This window comes from Oncorhynchus gorbuscha, linkage group LG04 (assembly GCF_021184085.1).
Source record: "Oncorhynchus gorbuscha isolate QuinsamMale2020 ecotype Even-year linkage group LG04, OgorEven_v1.0, whole genome shotgun sequence".
Lineage (NCBI taxonomy): Eukaryota > Metazoa > Chordata > Actinopteri > Salmoniformes > Salmonidae > Oncorhynchus > Oncorhynchus gorbuscha.
Genome location: NC_060176.1, coordinates 38,190,064 through 38,210,376, shown reverse-complemented (window position 1 = coordinate 38,210,376; position 20,313 = coordinate 38,190,064). Strand labels below are relative to the sequence as shown.

Sequence of the window (20,313 nt, the reverse complement as noted above, 5' to 3'; positions counted from 1 at the left end):
CTGACGATTCTCCCTCTCGAAATCCATCCCCTTAATATATATTTTTCAAAAGTAAGTCTCCTCTCACATGGCAGGAGGGAAGAGGCGGGGAAGGAAAGAAGAGAAACAAGTTCAAGGCTTTCAGCTTAGACGCATGACAGAGTTGTGTTGCGCATCAGCAGAAGAGGGGGAGGAGGAAATGTGAATGCAATGCACTCGCAGGGACTCACTCGCAACAGGTTGCCCCCGCCACCAACTCAGGGAGGCCTACAGTGCCCTATACACAGGAAGTACACAGGATGTCAGTTTATAGGCAATGGGGGAAGGGAGGCAGGCCTTTGCCAGTTATTGCATTGCACATACGGAGTCTCATTTGTCAAAATGTGTGCTTCTCACGGTTAATAAAAGTGTATAGGGTCATTCCATCAGCCCTTGTCTAACACAGATAAGCACGATGGCGCTACACTTAAACACAGCATAATAAATGAGAGAAAACACACACACACACGTTGGGGCAAAAAAGTATTTAGTCAGCCACCAATTGTGCAAGTTCTCCCACTTAAAAAGATGAGGCCTGTAATTTTCATCATAGGTACACTTCAACTATGACAGACAAAATGAGAAAAAAAATCCAAAAATAACATTGTAGGATTTTTTATTTTTTTATTTGCAAATTATGGTGGAAAATAAGTATTTGGTCACCTACAAACAAGCAAGATTTCTGGCTCTCACAGACCTGTAAGTTCTTCTTTAAGAGGCTCCTCTGTCCTCCATTCGTTACCTGTATTAATGGCACCTGTTTGAACTTGTTATCAGTATAAAAGACACCTGCCCACAACCTCAAACAGTCACACTCCAAACTCCACTATGGCCAAGACCAAAGAGCTGTCAAAGGACACCAGAAACAAAATTGTAGACCTGCACCAGGCTGGGAAGACTGAATCTGCAATAGGTAAGCAGCTTGGTTTGAAGAAATCAACTGTGGGAGCAATTATTAGGAAATGGAAGACATACAAGACCACTGATAATCTCCCTCGATCTGGGGCTCCACGCAAGATCTCACCCCGTGGGGTCAAAATGATCACAAGAACAGTGAGCAAAAATTCCAGAACCACACAGGGGGACCTAGTGAATGACCTGCAGAGAGCTGGGACCAAATAAACAAAGCCTACCATCAGCAACACACTACGCCGCCAGGGACTCAAATCCTGCAGTGCCAGATGTGTCCCCCTGCTTAAGCCAGTACATGTCCAGGCCCGTCTGAAGTTTGCTAGAGAGCATTTGGATGATCCAGAAGAAGATTGGGAGAATGTCATATGGTCAGATGAAACGAAAATATTACTTTTTGGTAAAAACTCAACTCGTCGTGTTTGGAGGTCAAAGAATGCTGAGTTGCATCCAAAGAACACCATACCAACTCTGAAGCATGGGGGTGGAAACATCATGCTTTGGGGCTGTTTTTCTGCAAAGGGACCAGGACGACTGATCCGTGTAAAGGAAAGAATGAATGGAGCCATGTATTGTGAGATTGAGTGAAACCTCCTTCCATCAGCAAGGGCATTGAAGATGAAATGTGACTGGGTCTTTCAGCATGACAATGATCCCAAACACACCACCTGGGCAACGAAGGAGTGGCTTCGTAAGAAGCATTTCAAGGTCCTGGAGTGGCCTAGCCAGTCTCCAGATCTCAACCCCATAGAAATTCTTTGGAGGGAGTTAAAGTCAGTGTTGCAGAGCAACAGCCCCAAAACATCACTGCTCTTGAGGAGATCTGCATGGAGGAATGGGCCAAAATACCAGCAACAGTGTGTGAAAACCTTGTGAAGACTTACAGAAAACATTTGACCTCTGTCATTGCCAACAAAGGGTATATAACAAAGTATTGAGAAACTTTTGTTATTGACCAAATCCTTTTCCACCATAATTTGCAAATAAATTAATTTTTAATTTTTTCTTTTTTTTTTCTTCTTTTTGTCTGTCATAGTTGAAGTGTACCTATGATGAAAATTACAGGCCTCTCATCTTTAAGTGGGAGAACTTGCACAATTGGTGGCTGACTAAATACTTTTTTGCCCCACTGTAAATATTGATACATTACGAGTTGAAACTCTTACATCTGGAAAAAAGACAAGCGGGTGATGGTGATTTTGGATCAAAAGTATGAGGAGAGAAAAAGCATAGGCTACATTTTCCCCCCACCCCCCTTATCTGTTAGTGAGGTGGCAGATAACCACTAGTCTGCCTCCATTACAGGTGACTACATACACAGAGTGTACAAAACATTAGGAATAACTTCCTAATATTGAGTTGACACCCCCTTTTGCCCTCAGAACAGCCTCAATTTGTCAAGGCATGGACTCTACAAGGTGTCAGAAGAGTTCCACAGGGATGCTGGCCCATGTTAACTGTGGGACGCAATGGAGTCGTGTCAAGTTGGCTGGATGTCTTTTGGGTGGTGGACCCTTCTTTAAACACATGGGAAACTGTTGAGCATAAAAACCCAGCAGCATTGCAGTTCTTAACACACTCAAACCGATGCACAAGCCATTAGACTCCTGAACAGCTAATCAAATTGCTTCCCAGACTATTTGCACATCACATCGATTCGTTCCTCTAATCAAACAGTATCGCATCGAATAGTTTCAAACTAAAACGGATCGTTCCTGCACCGTATTGGAGCCCATGTATCTATTGAATCGTCTTGAAAGGTAAGATGTATATCCCTGGGGGGGTAGAGTGACAGTGGGAGGAAAGAAAGACATAAGGTGAGAAAGAGAGTGAGCGCTAGAGATGAGGCTTTCCTTGGAGCACTGTTATCAGTGCTAATTAGAATGGGCCCAGGTCCTCTCAGGCCACATGCTGGCCCTTGTAGCTCTGCTCACCTGCTTAGTGGCTGACTGCTCGCTGGTCTTAAATTAGCCTTTTCAGGATTACACTAAAAGTGATTTGCCGTTAACCTTAATCGCTGTTTGACATACAGTGCATTCGGAAAGAATTTAGACCCCTTCACTTTTTCCACATTGTTACGTTAGTGTCATTATAAAATGGATTAAATTGTTTTATTTTCCCCTCATCAATCTACACACAATACCTTCTAATGACAAAGGAAAAATACATTTAAAAAAAAAAAAAAACAGAAATACCACATTTACATAGGTATTTGGGGAGTTTCTCCCATTCTTCTCTGCAGATTCTCTCAAGCTGTGTCAGGTTGTCTTTGTGGTTGGTGAGTCTTGGTGTTTCCAAACTTCTTCCATTTAAGAATGATGGAGGCCACTGTGTTCTTGGGGACCTTCAATGCTGCAGAAATATTGTGTTACCCTTTGCCAGATCTGTGCCTCGACACAAGCCTGTCTCGACCTCATGGATTGGTTTTTGGTCTGACATGCACTGTCAACTGTGGGAGCTTATACAGAGACAGGTGTGTGCATTTCCAAATCATGTCCAATCAATTGCATTTACCACAGCTGGACTCTAATCAATTTGTAGAACCATCTCAAGGATGATCAATGGAAACGGGATGCTTAGCTCAATTTCGAGTTTCAGAGCAATACTTTTTTTGTATTTAATTTTTGTTGCCAGTGTATAAACCTCCCCCTGAAATAGAGTATGCCTGCCTGGGAGAGAGACCTGGAGGCTGGGCCTGCCATTGTCCCAAATGGCACCCAATTCCATTTGGGCATTGGTCAAAAGTAGTAGGCCCTGGTCAAAAAAGTTGGCACCCTATTACCTTTATAGTGCACATTTGAGACACAAGCTCAGTCTCTTTCTCTCCCTCTCTCTGACCGCCACTTGTATGTAATGCACACATACCATATACTCACAACCATTGAACCAGCCAAAAGATCATGGATACACAAAATGTCAGTGACAGGGTGCATCCCAAATGGCACCCCATCCCAAATGGCACCCTATTCCCTATGTAGTGCACTATGGGCCTTTGTCAAAAGTAGTGCACTATATACAGAGCCATTTGGGAGGCAGAGAGGATGTCACATCGGAATATTCAACAGACAAGCTAAACTAACAGTGTTCAGATGACAGGGGGCGGTGAATGGAAGAAAGTTCTACAGCTGCACCATCGAGAGCATCTTGACTGGCTGCATCACGCTTAGTATGGCAAATGCACCGCCTTCAAGAGCTACAGATGTGGTGCGGACGGCCCGGTACATGACGGGGACAGCTCCCTGCCATCCAGGACCTCTATATCAGGCAGTGTCAGAGGAAATTGTCAAAGACTTCAGCCACCAAAGCCATAAACTGTTCACTCTGCTACTGTCAAGCAAACGGTAACGGAACATTGGCTCTTGGAAGAACAGGCTCTGACATAGCTTCTATCCCAAGCCATAAAACTACTGAATTGTTAGTCAGTGTAAACATTTAATTATCTTATACTGACTATACACACACTCACAAGACATACAGTACCAGTCAAAAGATTGGACACGTCTACTCATTCAAGGGTTTTTCGTTATTTTTACTATTGTATACATTGTAAAATAGTGAAGACATCAAAACTGTGAAATAACATATATGGAATCATGTAGTAACCAAAAAAGTGTAAAACAAATCAAAATATATTTTAAATTTGAGATTCTTCAAAGTAGCTACCCTTTGACAGCTTTGCACACTCTTGGCATTCTCTCATACAGCTTAATGAGGTATTCACATGGACTGCATTTCAATTAACAGGTTTGCCTTGTTAAAAGTTAATTGCATTCCATCTTAATGCGTTTGAGCCAATCAGTTGTGTTCTGACAAGGTAGGAGAGGTATACAGAAGATAGCCCTATTTGGTAAAAGACCAAGTCCATATTATGGCAAGAACATTTCAAATAAGCAGAGAAACGACAGTCCATCATTAGTTTAAGACATTCAGTCAATCCAGAACATTTCAAGAACTTTGAAAGTTTCTTCAAGTGCAGTCGCAAAAACCATCAAGCTCTATGATGAAACTGGCTCTCGTGAGGACTCATGAGGACTGGCTGGGTTATGTATTATTATATTATTATATTATTATGTTTCGAAGGATGCGCGGCTCTCAAACGTCGCCTCTCCCGAGTCCGTCGTACGGGTGTTGCAGCGATGGGACAGGACTGTATCTACCAATTTGGATACCACGAAATTGGGCAGAAAAAGCCAAAACAAATGTATTACGAGCCTAGTTGGTTTAAAAAGACACCAACCTTCCAGCTAGCCATGATTGGTAGAGATCATGAGTGGGCTTGACATGCTGGGAGATCAGTCTGCCATGTAGCATCTTACCTAGGTCTAGGTAATTCTGTCTAACGCAGCTTTTTTTGTTTTATGTATCGTGTATCAAAACAGCATAAATTTTGCTCTCCACTTTCTGGAGGACCAAGTTTTGAAAATCTGTGGAATTTGATGATAGCTAAGGAGACGGAGAAAACACCTGTCTCCGGATTACATCTTCAAACTAAGGACAACCATGGCAACAGGAGACACGTCCATCCATGAATGATGTAAAACAGTCTAACTACATTTTGAGATATTACATATTATATCTAATTTTGACAGAAAGAGCCATGTGCAAAGCTAGCTATAGCCTAATGTTAGCTAGTTAGCATTGAACCTTCTAGTACAGTTAATTAGTTAAACACACACACAGCGATGTAAGGCACTGCATCTCAGTGCAAGAGGCATCACTACAGTCCCTGGTTCAAATCCAGGCTGTATCACATCCTGCTGTGATTGGGAGTCCCATAGGGCAGCACACAATTGGCCCAGCTTTGTCCGGATTAGGCCATCATTGTAAATAAGAATTTGTTCTTAACCGACTTGCCTAGTTAAATAAAAGGTTACACACACAAAAAAAGTTATTTTGTTGACATTTACGTATGTCTCCAATACCAGTAAAACACAATCAAAACCCATTTCTTTCACTTACTTGCTGTGCCGTTTCATTGTGCATTTGATCAGTCGTTTCATTCTCAACCAGGACTTATGGAACGCCGTTTGGGTCTTTGCATGTCAAATAACAGTTGTTGACCAATCAGGACCTGAATATGACTGCACGTCACATAATAATTAAACACGTTCTTGTTTTTTTTTACATTGTGTAAGAACTATCACTCATATTTCATGTCACAACGATTCACCGATACGTATGCTATGATGCTGGTAATGTTGTCTTGTGCACCTACAGTGCTGTCAATGTTCTGTCAATGTTCTTCCCCAAAAACATGGCAAAATGACAAATCTGTTTCAGCAGCTATAGCTAACTAGCAAACTATATAGCTAGGTGTCATCTAAAATAACCCTAATTTATAAGACAGTTCTTATTTGATTAATGGTGGTCAGACCCATCTATGTGAAGCTAGCCACAATAAGGATTAGCCACAACAGTGGGCTTTAGCCTTCAAAATAAAATTGTATTCTCATCACTGTCAATAACGTTATTTTATTTTGAAGGTAAACCACAAATTCCACTATTGTGCCTAATCCGTATTGTGGCTAGCTTCACAACACATAACCCGGTCCGGTTGAGCCTCACTAGCCAGATGAAGCTAGCTGGCTGCTTATAACGTTAGCTCTGGGCAACAGGGTTAAGTAGCTGGCTGGCTATTTATTTTCATGAACTGAAGTGCCATTTCAATAGGAGAACACCAAGTGGCAACCAAGCAAATACTTACTCATAAGGATTCCTAAATCATTGCTAAGATTAATGAAAATGACTGCAGTTTCTACTGGTCATTGTTTTCAGGCTTGTTGTATTGGTGCAAGCTAGGTACTAACCTAAAACTAGCTACCCTACAAGTTGCGGTCGAACAAATTATGCTTTATTACCAACATGGTATTGTAAACACATCGTTTGTGGCCGGTGTTTGCAGATTGTTTTGTACAGCTTCACAGCGCTACTGTATCTTTTTTGACACGCAAAGATCCAAATGGCTTTCCATAATATGACAGTATGTCATGAAGCTTAAAACAGTGACGCAATTAATGTGTTACTCCGGTAGGGCAACATCTGAAAAATAGCGCACTTGGTAGTGTGTACCGGTGCTCCACCAGTCGGCGAAAGCCAACATCACCCACGACAGAGAACGGTTGATTGTCAAGGGCAATGAATTCCATTATCTTGGATTTAATGGATTTCGCCTTTGAGTTGTCTCGCTGAAATGTTCTTACTCTTTCAAATGACTGCTTGACTTGTTGACTGCTTGATCCACACAGCAGACTGTGGGCTAGGTTAGGAATGCTGTGTTGCACAACATTTTACGTGGCGTCATTAGTCATGTACCACGTTTTATTAGGTATGCATGTCAGCTTTGACATCGGTTTTGCACATCGGCGTTAAATTAAACAGACATCGGCCGATTCCGATATGTTCATTGTGCATCCCTAAAACTAACCTAAATGACATTATGAAAAGAAAGAAGCCTGTAATTAATAAAAATATTCCAAAAACATGCATACTGTTTTCAATAAGGCACTAAAGTAAAAATGCAAATAATGTGGCAAAGAAATGTACTTTGTGTCCTGAATACAAAGCATTGTTTGGAGCAAATCCAACAACACATCACTGAGTACCACTCTTCATATTCTCAAGCATGGCTGCATCATGTTATGGATAATGCTTGTCATCAGAAGGACTAGGGATTTTTTTAGGATGAATAGAAAAACAATAGAGTTAAGCACAGGCAAAATCCTAGAGGAAAACCTGGTCCAGGTGGCTTTCCAACAGACACTGGGAGACAAATTTCAGCAGGACAATAACCTAAAATACAAGGACCCATATAGTTGCAGTTGCTTACCAAAGACAACACTGAATGTTCCTGAGTGACCTAGTTACATACGACTTAAAATCTGCTTGAAAATCTATGGCAAGACTTGAAAATGGCTCTCTAGCAATGATTAACAACCAATTTGACAGAGCATGAATAATCTTTCAAAGAATAATGTGCGAACATTGTACAATCCAGGTGTGCAAAGCTCTTAGAGACTTACCCAGAAATAGTCACAGCTGTAATCGCTGCCAAAGGTGATTCTAACATGTATTGACTCAGGGGTGTGAATCATTATGTAAATCAAATATTTCTGTACATTTGCCAAATTTTGTGAAAACTTGTTTTCACTTTGCCATTATGGGGCTGTGTGTGTAGATGGGTGAGAAAATATATATTTAATCCATTTTGAATTCAGGCTGTAACACAACAAAATGTGGACCAAGTCAAGGGTATGAATACTTTCTGAAGGCACTATAAACATACCACCAAGACTCTTTCACACTCATCATATACTCTGTTCTTAATTCTTACTTTCATTATCCATACTAATGCCTAGTCTCTTTACCATGCCTTAATGTAAATATCTACCTCAAATACCTTGTACCCCTGCACACTGATGTGGTACTCCCTGTATATAGTTAGAATCCAGGCTGAATCAAATCCGGCCGTGATCGGGAGTCCCATGGGGCGGTGCACAATTGGGCCCAGCATCGTCTGGGTTTGGCAGTCATTGTAAATAAGAATTTGTTCTTAACTGACTTGCCTAGTTAAATAATGGTAAAATACAAATATTTAGCTTCATTCTTATGCATTTTATTCCTTGTGTGTTTTTTTATACTATGAATCGTTGGTGAGGGCTCTGAAGCAAACAATTCCCGGTAAAGTTGTATTCAGCGCATGTGACAAATAAAATTTTATTTGAAAGGGCAAGTTCAGTTGAACTTTGGCCACACACACCTATTTCAGGCTATTGTCTTCAATTAAACATTCATCCTGATACAATAAACATTTAACTGGCCTAGATACCAGTATTATCAGCTAGATAGCCAGGCGATGCAGGCATCCTTATGGAACGAAAAGTAGGCCTGGCACTAACTTTTGGTTCATAGCTACTTCTTTCTCAGAACCAGAGACTTACTGATGACCTAGATGGCCTACTTGAGGTTACTGTATGGGAAAGCATAGGCTTATGCAATTTATGTAATGAAATAATATGTTTATTTATGAATTAATTTGTTTCCTTTAACGCAAGTTGTTGTTTTTTATTTATAAATAAACCCATCTAAAAGACGAATATGGTTTCAACATACACCTGGCAACCAGAATAAACAAGACAAGCTCTGAATACCAATATGCTAAATATGGTAGTTCATGACCTCACATGGCTAAGGCAATATCTTGGGAAATTGCAAGCTATTGCATGTTCATTAATAACATATCTGTTAGTTTGCTACTCAAGCTGTATACATAAAGCGATGACATCATGAAGTCGGGTTGCTTTTTGTAAGCTGTTCCACTGGCTGCTATTTTAGCCATTTAAAATCATTCATTTCAAGCGGGTCATGTTAACCTACATTTACTTTTCTGCAGATTACGGAAACAAAAGCTCTGTATTAGTGGCTAAGCTCTGTTTGAAATCATTGCACGAATGACAAAAGACGGGAAATGAAAAGAGAATAATGTTTTGAATGTAGCCGTCAATGTCATTAAACTAGCCTACCCAGTGTACACAAGTCCAACATTTGCTTCGAGCACAAATAGAATAGGCGCACTAGACTCGCGTACTGTACTTTTTGTTCTGTCTGTCAGTTACTGTATTGCCTATATCGGCTCATTCCATTGACATTGTCTAACATGTGCATTGCGCTATGCCTTCGTCGTCGATGTATGGCAATCAATCAATCGTAGAATGTCCAGAAAATGATCAAGTAGATGGTTGTAGAGCGTTCACTCGCAACAATGTGTCTGCTGGAAAACAGTCTGTCACAGCCAGACAGTCTGGCTACACTGTAGACCCATCTGTCTCGAGACAACTCGCCAATGATCGAGTAAAACGTCTCTTGGAACAAAATGACCATTTTAAAAATTGACAGCAAAATAAAGTTGAAATGCTTTTGAGCAACTGAATACAGGTTTGAAAACATGGTGTACTATTTATCAAGCGATTCAGTTTGCGTACCACACTGGCTTGTCATTTGTTGGCAATACACTTACCCATGAGCTCAGGTGCTTTTATGAAAACGCGTCCTCTGTTCCTCATTTGCCAAGCAATACTTTCATCGATTAAATAGCCTTGTATGTACAAACAATGTTCAATGAAACCGATAGTGAGAATTGTTTTGCGAGCAGGTGTAACCAACAGAACAGTTATTAACTGGCTTGCACAGTTTAACTACCATACGCACTCCACTGGCTGCCTCTGGTCACAGACTGACGTTAATACAACAGATGCGTTCCAATCTTAACTTTGGCAGTAAGTCATGTTATCTGGCAAGCTATGAGTCATGATGAAGACGAATCAACATTAGCCTGGTAGCATGACTAGGAAATACTCAATTCACAGTAACATACTTCGACTTCAGCTTGTGGAAACTAAGGCACGATGGCAGCGTTGTAGGAACTTAAGTGTCTCTCGTACTGCATGAGGTCAGCAAATTACAACAGTAAAACGTTTAAATCAATAAGATATACACATCATGAATAAACCAATGTAAAAACTGACCAGTGATGAATCCCACGTCTCCAATAACATTTAGTCCAACTCCGGAGGAGATGACTTGACTTTCTGAAGAGTTGTCAGGACTTCCTGAATGAGGGCTCGAGAGTCCTCTGCTAACACACGAGTACAGCCCCTCGTCACTGACAGCTAGTTTGACAGGCTGAAAAATAAATTCGTAGATTGTGTCAAGAAGCAGTTCGATGCACCTCCAGAAATTTTATGGTTTGGCACAAAAACAAGCATTCAACCTTTCTTCCCCTATATGTGCCACAATTGTGTAGATAATGTCCATTGATTATTGATCAATAAAGTGCACTGATCAGATCGCTTCTTGTCAAATTTGACATTTAACTCGACACAATTTGACATAATATTATGGCCAATTTATTACAAGGCAAAACAATCGAGTTCAGAGTCACAGAAGAGGACAACAATTTAATCGGTTATCTGCTATAGGCGATCATCACAGACATCCTTCCTTTGCTTTAAATAAATATAAAATGTTAAAGACGATCATGAATACTTGGGCAGACTGTATGAGGTCTCAGTCCATTATTCATGCCCACGTCAAACGAACATGTTAATTGAACACTGAAGTCGTGAATGTCGGTCACAGAAATATGTCAATTCTGACCGAATGTGTCACGTGGCAGTGTTCATAAAATCTGAGGTGACACTGCCATCTGGTGTTGTACCTGAGAATGATAGATCCAAAAAACAGGCAACAAATTCAAATCAAATCAAATCCAATTTTATTTGTCACATACACATGGTTAGCAGATGTTAAATGCGAGTGTAGCGAAATGCTTGTGCTTCTAGTTCTGACAATGCAGTGATAACCAACAAGTAATCTAACTAACAATTCCAAAACTACTGTCTTATACACAGTGTAAGGGGATAAGGAACATGTACATAAGGATATATGAATGAGTGATGGTACAGAGCAGCATACAGTAGATGGTATTGAGTACAGTATATACATATGAGATGAGTGTGTAGACAAAGTAAACAATGTGGCATAGTTAAAGTGGCTAGTGATACATGTATTACATAAGGATGCAGTCGATGATGTAGAGTACAGTATATACATATGCATATGAGATGAATAATGTAGGGTAAGTAACATTATATAAGGTAGCATTGTTTAAAGTGGCTAGTGATATATTTACATCATTTCCCATCAATTCCCATTATTACAGGGCACAACTGGGTTAAATGAATATGCCTCATGGCTCCCTTGCAGTCCAGGGGGCCAGGGCAGCAGTGATGCGTTTTGACAGGGTTTTTTAAATGAAAATGTATGCGCACCAGGCAGAGATGCATCCCATAGTGCATGTGTATTATGGTCTGGGGGTGGTTCGGAACCAAGTTTGCATAAGCTCCTTGACGGACCTTTAGACTTGCATTGGCTGCCAAGCTAATACCTATGCTTTGGTTAGCGAGAGAGTGCGAGAGAGACGAAACAGCAGGTCCCGGGCGAGATAGCACAACCGGTGAACAGGTCAGGGTTCCATAGCTGCAGGCAGAACAGCAGAAACTGGATCAGCAGCACTTCCAGGTAGCAAATCCTGTGAACAGTTTCAGGGTTCCATAGTCGCAGGCAGAACAGCAGAAACGGGATCAGCAGCACGACCAGGTTGACTGGGGACGGGGACATCCAGGGGTCGTCAGGCCAGGTATTCCTGAGGCATGGTCCTAGGGCTCAGGTCTTGGTGTGAAGAGGAAGCGACGACACTGTGGCCCTGTCCAAATTTACCCCCGGACAGGGCCAACCAGGCAGGATATAACCACACCCACTTTGCCAAAGCACATCCCCCACAACATCAAAGTGGTATAAAACAAACCATTAACTTACTACCCTGAGCCAAGGCCCTGTATAGCCCACGGAGGTCTCCACTGCTGCACGAAGCGCAAGCCTGCCAGAGACAGCAAGGGTGGTTCGTCACTCTAGTGTCAGGCCCGTGCTGCTTCGCACCCCTGTGCCAGACTACACTCAATCATAGGACGTACTGAAGAGATGAGTCTTCAATAAAGACTTAAAAATTGAGCTCTATATGAGAAAGCCCTGCCTCCAGCTGTTTGCTTAGAAATTCTAGGAACAATAAGGAGGCCTGCGTCTTGTGACCATACCATATGTGTAGGTATGTACAGCAGGAACAAATTGGTGAGATATTTAGGAGCAAGTCCAAGTAATGCTTTGTTGGTTAGCAGTAAAACCTTGAAATCAGCCCTAGTCTTAACAGGAAGCCAGGCTAGCACTGGAGTAATATGATCACATTTTTGGGTCCTCATCAAGATTCTAGCAGTATTTTGCACTAGCTAAAGCTTGTGTAGTGCCTTGTCAAGGTATCTGGGGAATAGAGCATTGCAGTAGTCTAATCTTGAAGTGACAAAAGCATGGATTAGCTTTTCTGCATCATTGTTGGACAAAAAATAATAATAATATCAGATTTTTGCAATGTTACAAAGATGGAAAAAGGCTGCTTTTGAAATATTTTTTATATGTTCATCAGAAGAGGTGTCAGGGTCCAGATGCATACCGAGACCTCTCCTCATTGACACCTCCCCTCATTCCAGTGCCGATGTGTCTGGCTGAAGATCTCTCACCTCCCCTGACCTTGGTCAACTGACCTCTGATTGGTTGCCATTTAGCCTTGAAAATATCACTGATCACCAGACTGACGCAACCAATCACCATTAAGGAGGGATCTGGTTTGGACCAGTTTAGGCTGCTCTAACCTCAGCCTACTCCAGCTGTACAGGGAGATTAGAGACACAGGCGCATCCAAACTGCACCCTCACATCTGGACTTCCACATCCAAGGACTACAACTGGTGAACACCTTTTGCGCTACAACCTCTGGACTACTTTAGTGTGTGTGTGTGTGTGTGTGTGTGTGTGTGTGTGTGTGTGTGTGTGTGTGTGTGTGTGTGTGTGTGTGTGTGTGTGTGTGTGTGTGTGTGTGTGTCACTGCCCAGAGTAAATGGACTTTGCAGCCAGAGTGCTTTTATAGTTACTTTCTGTATGTGCTGTTATAGTCATTATTGTTACTTGATGTAACTTAGTTGGTAGCGATATCAATATCATGTTGCTGTAGTATATCATGTTACATAGCCAGTTTATCCCCTTATGGTCGCGTTATTAATCATTTTTCTGTTGGGCCAATATTTACTCTACTTTCCATTGAAACCTATAGGTTCAAGATGGCCGCAAGGTTATTTTTCCATATTCAATATGGCCTCTGGCCAACATGCGTTTCCGTACCCGCCACTTCCAGTTATTATAATGTGACCATTCCAAGATGGCGGCCCCTCATGATATCCGGAATTCTAACATGCTAAGCTACATTGTTAACGGTATAGGATGTTAAGTTGTTTACCATGTTAGCTTGCTTCCTATTCCTTGCTAGATTTTATCAATCTTATGTGTTAAATCACATTTATAGCCTGCCATTACGCATACCTATGAATATCCTCCTGCTGTACACTTGACATTTCTATTGGTATAGCCTTGTTATTGTATTCCATGTTATCTGCTAATACTCTTACTATTGGTATATCTTTAGCTATACCACTGTGTAATAAATATTCCTGTCTTCTATAGATACCATGTCACACTTCCTATATCACTACTTCCTGTTTCTCCTGTAATTCTGGTGTATGAGGCTGGCAATAAACCTGTATTATTTTCCCGTTTCCACTGAGTCATCACCCCCTCTAACTGGACCTAGTAGTGCAGTTGTTACTTTTACCCGCTACTCTATGGGTCCACCTCTTACTGGGTGGCAATCTGTTTCAGCCTGTACTAAGTAGGAGTGCTGATTTTGGATAAGGCCCCCCCTATCCATGTTATCATATTCGTTGTTCTAAAAAGCCAGAAACTTATCCAAGATCAGCACTCTAAGCTGAGACAACAACCACCCGAGCCACTGCCTGTTCACCCCACTATCATCCAGAAGGCGAAGTCAGTACAGGTTCATCAAAACTGGGACTGAGAGACAGAAGCTGTTTTTCAATCTCAAGGCCATCAGACTGTTAAACAGCCATCACTAACATTGAGTGGCTGCTGCCAACATACTGACTCAAATCTCTGGCCACCTTAATAATTAATAATTGGATGTAGTAAATGTATCACTAGTCACTTTAAACAATGCCACTATATATAATGTTTACATACCCTACATTACTCATCTCATATGTATATACTGTACTCTATACCATCTACTGCATCTTGCTTATGCCGTTCAGCTATCGCTCATCCATATATTTATATGTACATATTCTTATTCATTCCTTTACACTTGTGTCTGTATAAGGTAGTAGTCGTGAAATTGTTTGATTACTTGTTAGATATTACTGCATGGTCGGAACTAGAAGCACAAGCATTTCGCTACCCTTGCATTAACATCTGCTAACCATGTATATGTGACCAATAATGTTTGATTGCTAGCTAAGAATTTGGAGGTACTATCAATGCTACTGTAGATATAATGTGATTTGATGTCAATCTGTGGCCAATGACCTTAGACCTTTTTGGAGGGGCACTTATAATAAAACTCTATGGCAGAACCCAAGGGGATAAAATTTTCTAACTCTAACCTTAGACTTAGGGGTGATATACTGTCCCATGAGTGGCTCAGTTTTCTGTCAATCAGGCACAATGCTTGGTATTTTCTGCTGACTTGACCTCCACTACAGAAAGCACTGATCTAGGCTGCAACACTTGCATTTTGGAGCTGCTACATACTGACCACACCGTCGTGTCGCGTGCGCGAGCGTTGCAAAATACATTTAAATATAAATGTTATTCAATTTTTGCACCCACACTGCTTGTGCGTGTGCCAACGAGTGTCTGCGTTACCAAGTGCTAAAATAGAAGTCAGTTCTATTTGTGATGCTGAGCGCCGTGCAAGTCCTGCCTCTCCCATCTCCTCATTGGTTTATAGAAGCAGATACCCATATGGGTGATTGAAGAAGGAACTGTGTTTGTTTGGTCGTCGTGGTAAGTTAGATGCCAATCGCCATATAAAGTCCAAAGAAGAAAAAGCCTGGAAGGGGGAGAGATGACTAGAAATGATTCGGTTGACCGTTTTATGTGTGGATTAATTGTCGCAGTAGAGGACCTTTCATTTCAGGTAAAATAACAACTCAAAGTTTATATCCCAGGACAACTTAGCTAGCAACAGCAAGCTAGCTAAATAGGACAAATTAGCTAGCAACTGCAAGCTTGCTAACTAAATTGCCATAAATGTTTAATGCTTTTTGACCTGTCCCCAAATTAATATAATTGGTTCAGAGTTTGTTTTGATATTTCAACCTGCGTGTCGTGATCAGGATTGGTGTGGATGCGCACGGCCAGTTTGGGTACGGTGTTACTCAAGAAAGCAAAAATGAGACCATGTTTGTATGCGGCTTTATTAACTTTAGCCTGTAGCCATATTCCTTGGGTATTTTGTGGGTTATATTCTATGTTTAGTTGCCTGTTCTGCACTAGCCATATAGCTTCACGGTTCGTTTAGTTCAGTGTTCTCTCTTTCATTAAAGAGTTATGTACGTTATGTACGCTTACCACGCTCCTCATTATGACGACCGTGAACACTATATGTATTTATTTTGGCAAACTGATGTGTAACACGTATTAATGCCAAATTAACAAGCAAAACAGGCAAACCCACCTCAAAAATATTATTTTACCTAAAAATGTGGGGCTCAGCCCCACTTGCCCTGAATGCCGGGTCGCCACTGGTCATGACTTCCCTGTAGCCAGCAAGTTGCTTTGCCACACCGGGCGTGTTATCATAGACACGGAAGGAATGTCCTTTATGTAACAAGTTACCCCTCTTTCAAGCCTCATGCAGGATAAGATTCTTGGTCTTGAAACTGTGACAACAGATGATTACTGGTTGAGGACGTTGGCCCATACAGGCACGGTGACAAGAGCATGTACAAAGCTCTCCCTCCATTAGGCAAATCTGAACATGAATCTATCCTCCTGATTCCTGCTTACAAGCAAAAATTAAAGCAGGAAGCACCTGTCAATAAAAAAAAGTGGTCAGATGAAGCAGATGCTAAGCTACAGGACTGTTTTGCTAGCACAGACTAGAATATGTTCCGGGATTCTTCCGATGGCATTGAGGAGTACACCACATCAATCACTGTCTTCATCAATAAGTGCATTGATGACGTCATCCCCACAGGGACTGTACGTACATAGAGGTTGCCGATTAATCGGAAAGGCCGATTAATTAGGGACGATTTCAAGTTTTGATAACAATCAGTAAATTGGCATTTTTGGACACCGATTATGGCCAATTACATCGCACTCCACGAGGAGACTGTGTGGCAGGCTGACTACCTATTTATGCGAGTGCAGCAAGGAGCCAAGCTAAGATGCTAGCTAGCATTTAACGTATCTTGTAAAATACAATCAATCTTAACATAGTCATTAATTAACTACACATGGTTGATGATATTACTAGTTTATCTAGCTTGTCCTGCGTCGCATATAATCGATGCGGTGCCTGTTAATTTATCATTGAATCACAGCCTACCTCGCCAAACGGTTATTTAACAAGCGCATTTGCAAAAAAGCACAGTTGTTGCACCAATGAGTATCTAACCATAAACATCAACACCTTTCTTAAAATCAACACACAAGTATATATTTTAAACCTACATATTTAGTTAATATTGCCTGCTAACATGAATTTCTTTTAACTAGAGAAATTGTGTCACTTCTATTGCGTTCTGTGCAACAGAGTTAGGGTATATGCAGCAGTTTGGGCCGCCTGGCTCATTGCGAACTAATTTGCCAGAATTTTACGTAATTATGACATAACATTGAAGGTTGTGCAATGTAACAGGAATATTTAGACTTATGGATGCCACCCATTAGATAAAATACGTAACGTTTTGTTTTCGAAATGATAGTTTCCGGATTTGACCATAATAATGACCATAGGCTCGTATTTCTGTGTGTTATTATGTTATAATTATGTCTTTGATTTGATAGAGCAGTGTGGAAGGACCACCAGAGGGCAGGCTGGGCTCATGGATAGTAGCCCAACAAGGCATGGGAGACAAGGTAACCAGAGGCAATTAAGCACAGCTGACGGTACTAATGACATACTCTCCTTCCTCTATAAGAGAGAGAATGGAACCAGCAGAGAGGGGGGGGGGGAACTATCTCTGGAAGATGGCCACTGAGAGAGAGGAGCTATCCAGGAAGAACCACTAAGACGGTGACAATCCCGTGACTTTTAGTTGTAGCTTAAAGATAATCCTATTGTGTTCCTGTTTCATCTGGAGAAGAAGATGTATGTTTTTTTCCTTGGAAGATTTTCATTGATTATGTTGAAATGTTTTTGTTGACCAAATGCCCTCAATAGAGAACTGTGTTAAATCAAGAAAACCTACTCCTGACTCGTTTATTCCACCTTCCCGCTTTAGAGTGATGCCCAATTACTTGGTCCGCTCACATTGGTGGAGGATGCGGGCATTAGGTGGACGAGTGACACAAGGATAAGTGAGTAAATCAAGATTCTTCCAGTAGACCCGGAGGAACCATTCAAGAACGATGGATAACGCCCTACTACAACAATTGATCACGGCACAGCAGACAACCATAGAACTCCTGCAACAACAGCTGAGCCGACGAGAAGCACCTAGAGTTAAGCCAAGAGCGGCTGCTCACGCCATCTTACCTCGTCTCTCCAAGGAGGATGATATTGAGGCCTTCCTCATGACCTTCGAAAGGACGGCCACCTTGGAAGAGTGGCCGCCCACAGAATGGGCGAGCGCATTAGCCCCTCTTTTGACCGGGGTCGCTCAGGAAGCCTATTTTGACCTGGATTCCCGCGAAGCTGCGGACTATGGGCGATTAAAAACCGAGATCCTGTCCCGGTACCAGCTGACTGCCAGAGATAGGGCTGTAAAGTTCCATCAATGGACCTATACAGCTGATCAACCCATCCGTGCCCAGATCTTCGCATTAATACGACTGACGAAACAGTGGCTAGAACCTGGAAAGGGAGTAGGACATGTGATAGAGACTCTCGTAGTGGACAAGATATTGAGAGAATTACCCAGTGACTTAAAAAGGGTTGTGGGGCAAGCCAACCCGTTGTCAGCCGACGACATAGCCCAGGCGGTGGAAACATATCGGTCTACAGGGGAGTTGTTAAAAAGTGACAAGGAGGAACGGAAGGAGTCTTCCAATCCCGTACCATGACTTACCCCGGCGCGCCCGTCACCGAAACGTCCAAGCCCCCCCCGGAGGTGGGAGAAGTCAGCCACCACACAGCAGGTTCGGTGTTATAAATGTCAGTCTCCCAACCATTATGCCCCACAATGTCCTAGCAAGGATGAGCCCATGGTCACGGAGTCATCACTGCCTACCTCCACACATCCCGTTTTGAGGGGGCAGGATCAACACTGTTGGTTAGCAGAGATAGCCCCAGCCTCAGAGATTCCGGTGCGAGTCGAAGGACAAGATGTGGTAGCTATTCTCGACTCGGGAAGTATGGTTACGTTAGTAGAGGAGCGGATGGTGACCTCCGCAACACTGCTACCAGACAAAGTAGCCGTATCCTGTATCCATGGAGACACCCACTATTACCCCACTATGAATCTGCCTATTCTCACTCCAAAAGGAAGGTGTACAGTCAGGGCAGGGAAAGTGCCGCAGCTGAAGGTGCCATTATTGATCAGGAGAGACTGTCCCCTATATAAGGAGCTTCGGCAGATGACGTTATGCACGGGAAGAAGGGGGACAGGAAAGAAGAGAAAATCCAAGCCCGAGGTAGTAGTCCTACAAGGAGACGTAGCCACGTCCTCGTCCTCTGCAGCAGAGGAAGAAATAGCGACCCAACGTTTACGACAGATATTCCAAGAAACCACCGATGAAGACACATGTGAAGGGCTATACACAACGCAGGAAGGAAGGAGCAACCAGGCGCTAAGGGATATATTTGAAGCTCCATCTGAGGAGAGAACCTGGAAGGGATTCTCCTCGGTCACCCCTGATGGGGATGTGGAACAACCTCCATATCCCTCTACCGAGGTTGACCTGCCCCAGGAATTAAAGGGACAGTTTATCACCTCGCAGCATAGAGACCCAGACCTAAGGGAGGCCATGAGGAAGGTGAAGGTGATCGACGGGAGGAACGTCGACGGATCAGGTGAGCCCCCTCTTCCTTACTATGCAATCAGACGGGATCTCTTATACTGGGTCGTACAACGAAGGGGGGAAAACCAGGAATTACTAATGGTGCCTAGGCCATACAGGGATACAGTTCTACAGTTAGCCCATTCCCACGTCCTAGGAGGACACCTGGCACGAGACAAGACTATTGACAGAATCATGCAGAGATTCTGTTGGCCCCGGGTCACCCGGGATGTGGCCAGGTATTGTAGCACTTGTGATCAATGTCAACGTACAGCCCCACGGCCACACCTACGTAACCCTTTGATTCCTCTCCCCATCATAGAGACTCCCTTTGAACGCATAGCTATGGACCTCGTAGGACCCCTCCCAAAATCCGCCAGAGGACACGAATACATCCTAGTGGTTATAGATTACGCTACCAAGTTCCCGGAGGCCATACCCCTGCGTAACATGTCGTCAAAGGGAATTGCCAAGGAGTTATTCCTGATGTTCTCTCGTGTGGGCCTCCCCAAGACTATCTTAACTGATCAAGGAACCCCGTTCATGTCCCGGTTGATGAAGGACTTGTGTCGGTTATATCAGGTTCAACAGATACGTACAAGCATATTCCACCCTCAAACAGACGGGTTGTGTGAACGCTTGAACAAAACGATTAAAAGCATGTTGAGAAGAGTGGTGTCCCGAGACGGGAAAAACTGGGACA

The 20,313-nt window shown here is 42.5% G+C and overlaps 1 protein-coding gene across 2 annotated transcripts in view; it reads right to left on the bottom strand.

Moving 5' to 3' along the window:
- The window catches only part of LOC124034040 (serine/threonine-protein kinase TAO3-like), a 96,147-nt gene extending 85,521 nt beyond the window's left edge, over positions 1-10,626 (bottom strand). Inside the window, exon 1 of one of the 2 annotated variants that reach the window (XM_046346737.1) lies at positions 10,449-10,626. The gene's annotated coding sequence lies outside the window, so the exon portion shown is untranslated. Of the gene's footprint in view, positions 1-9,940; positions 10,172-10,448 lie in introns of those variants that run through there. The other variant, XM_046346738.1, reaches the window with a different exon arrangement.
- Positions 10,627-20,313: the final 9,687 nt, after the last annotated feature.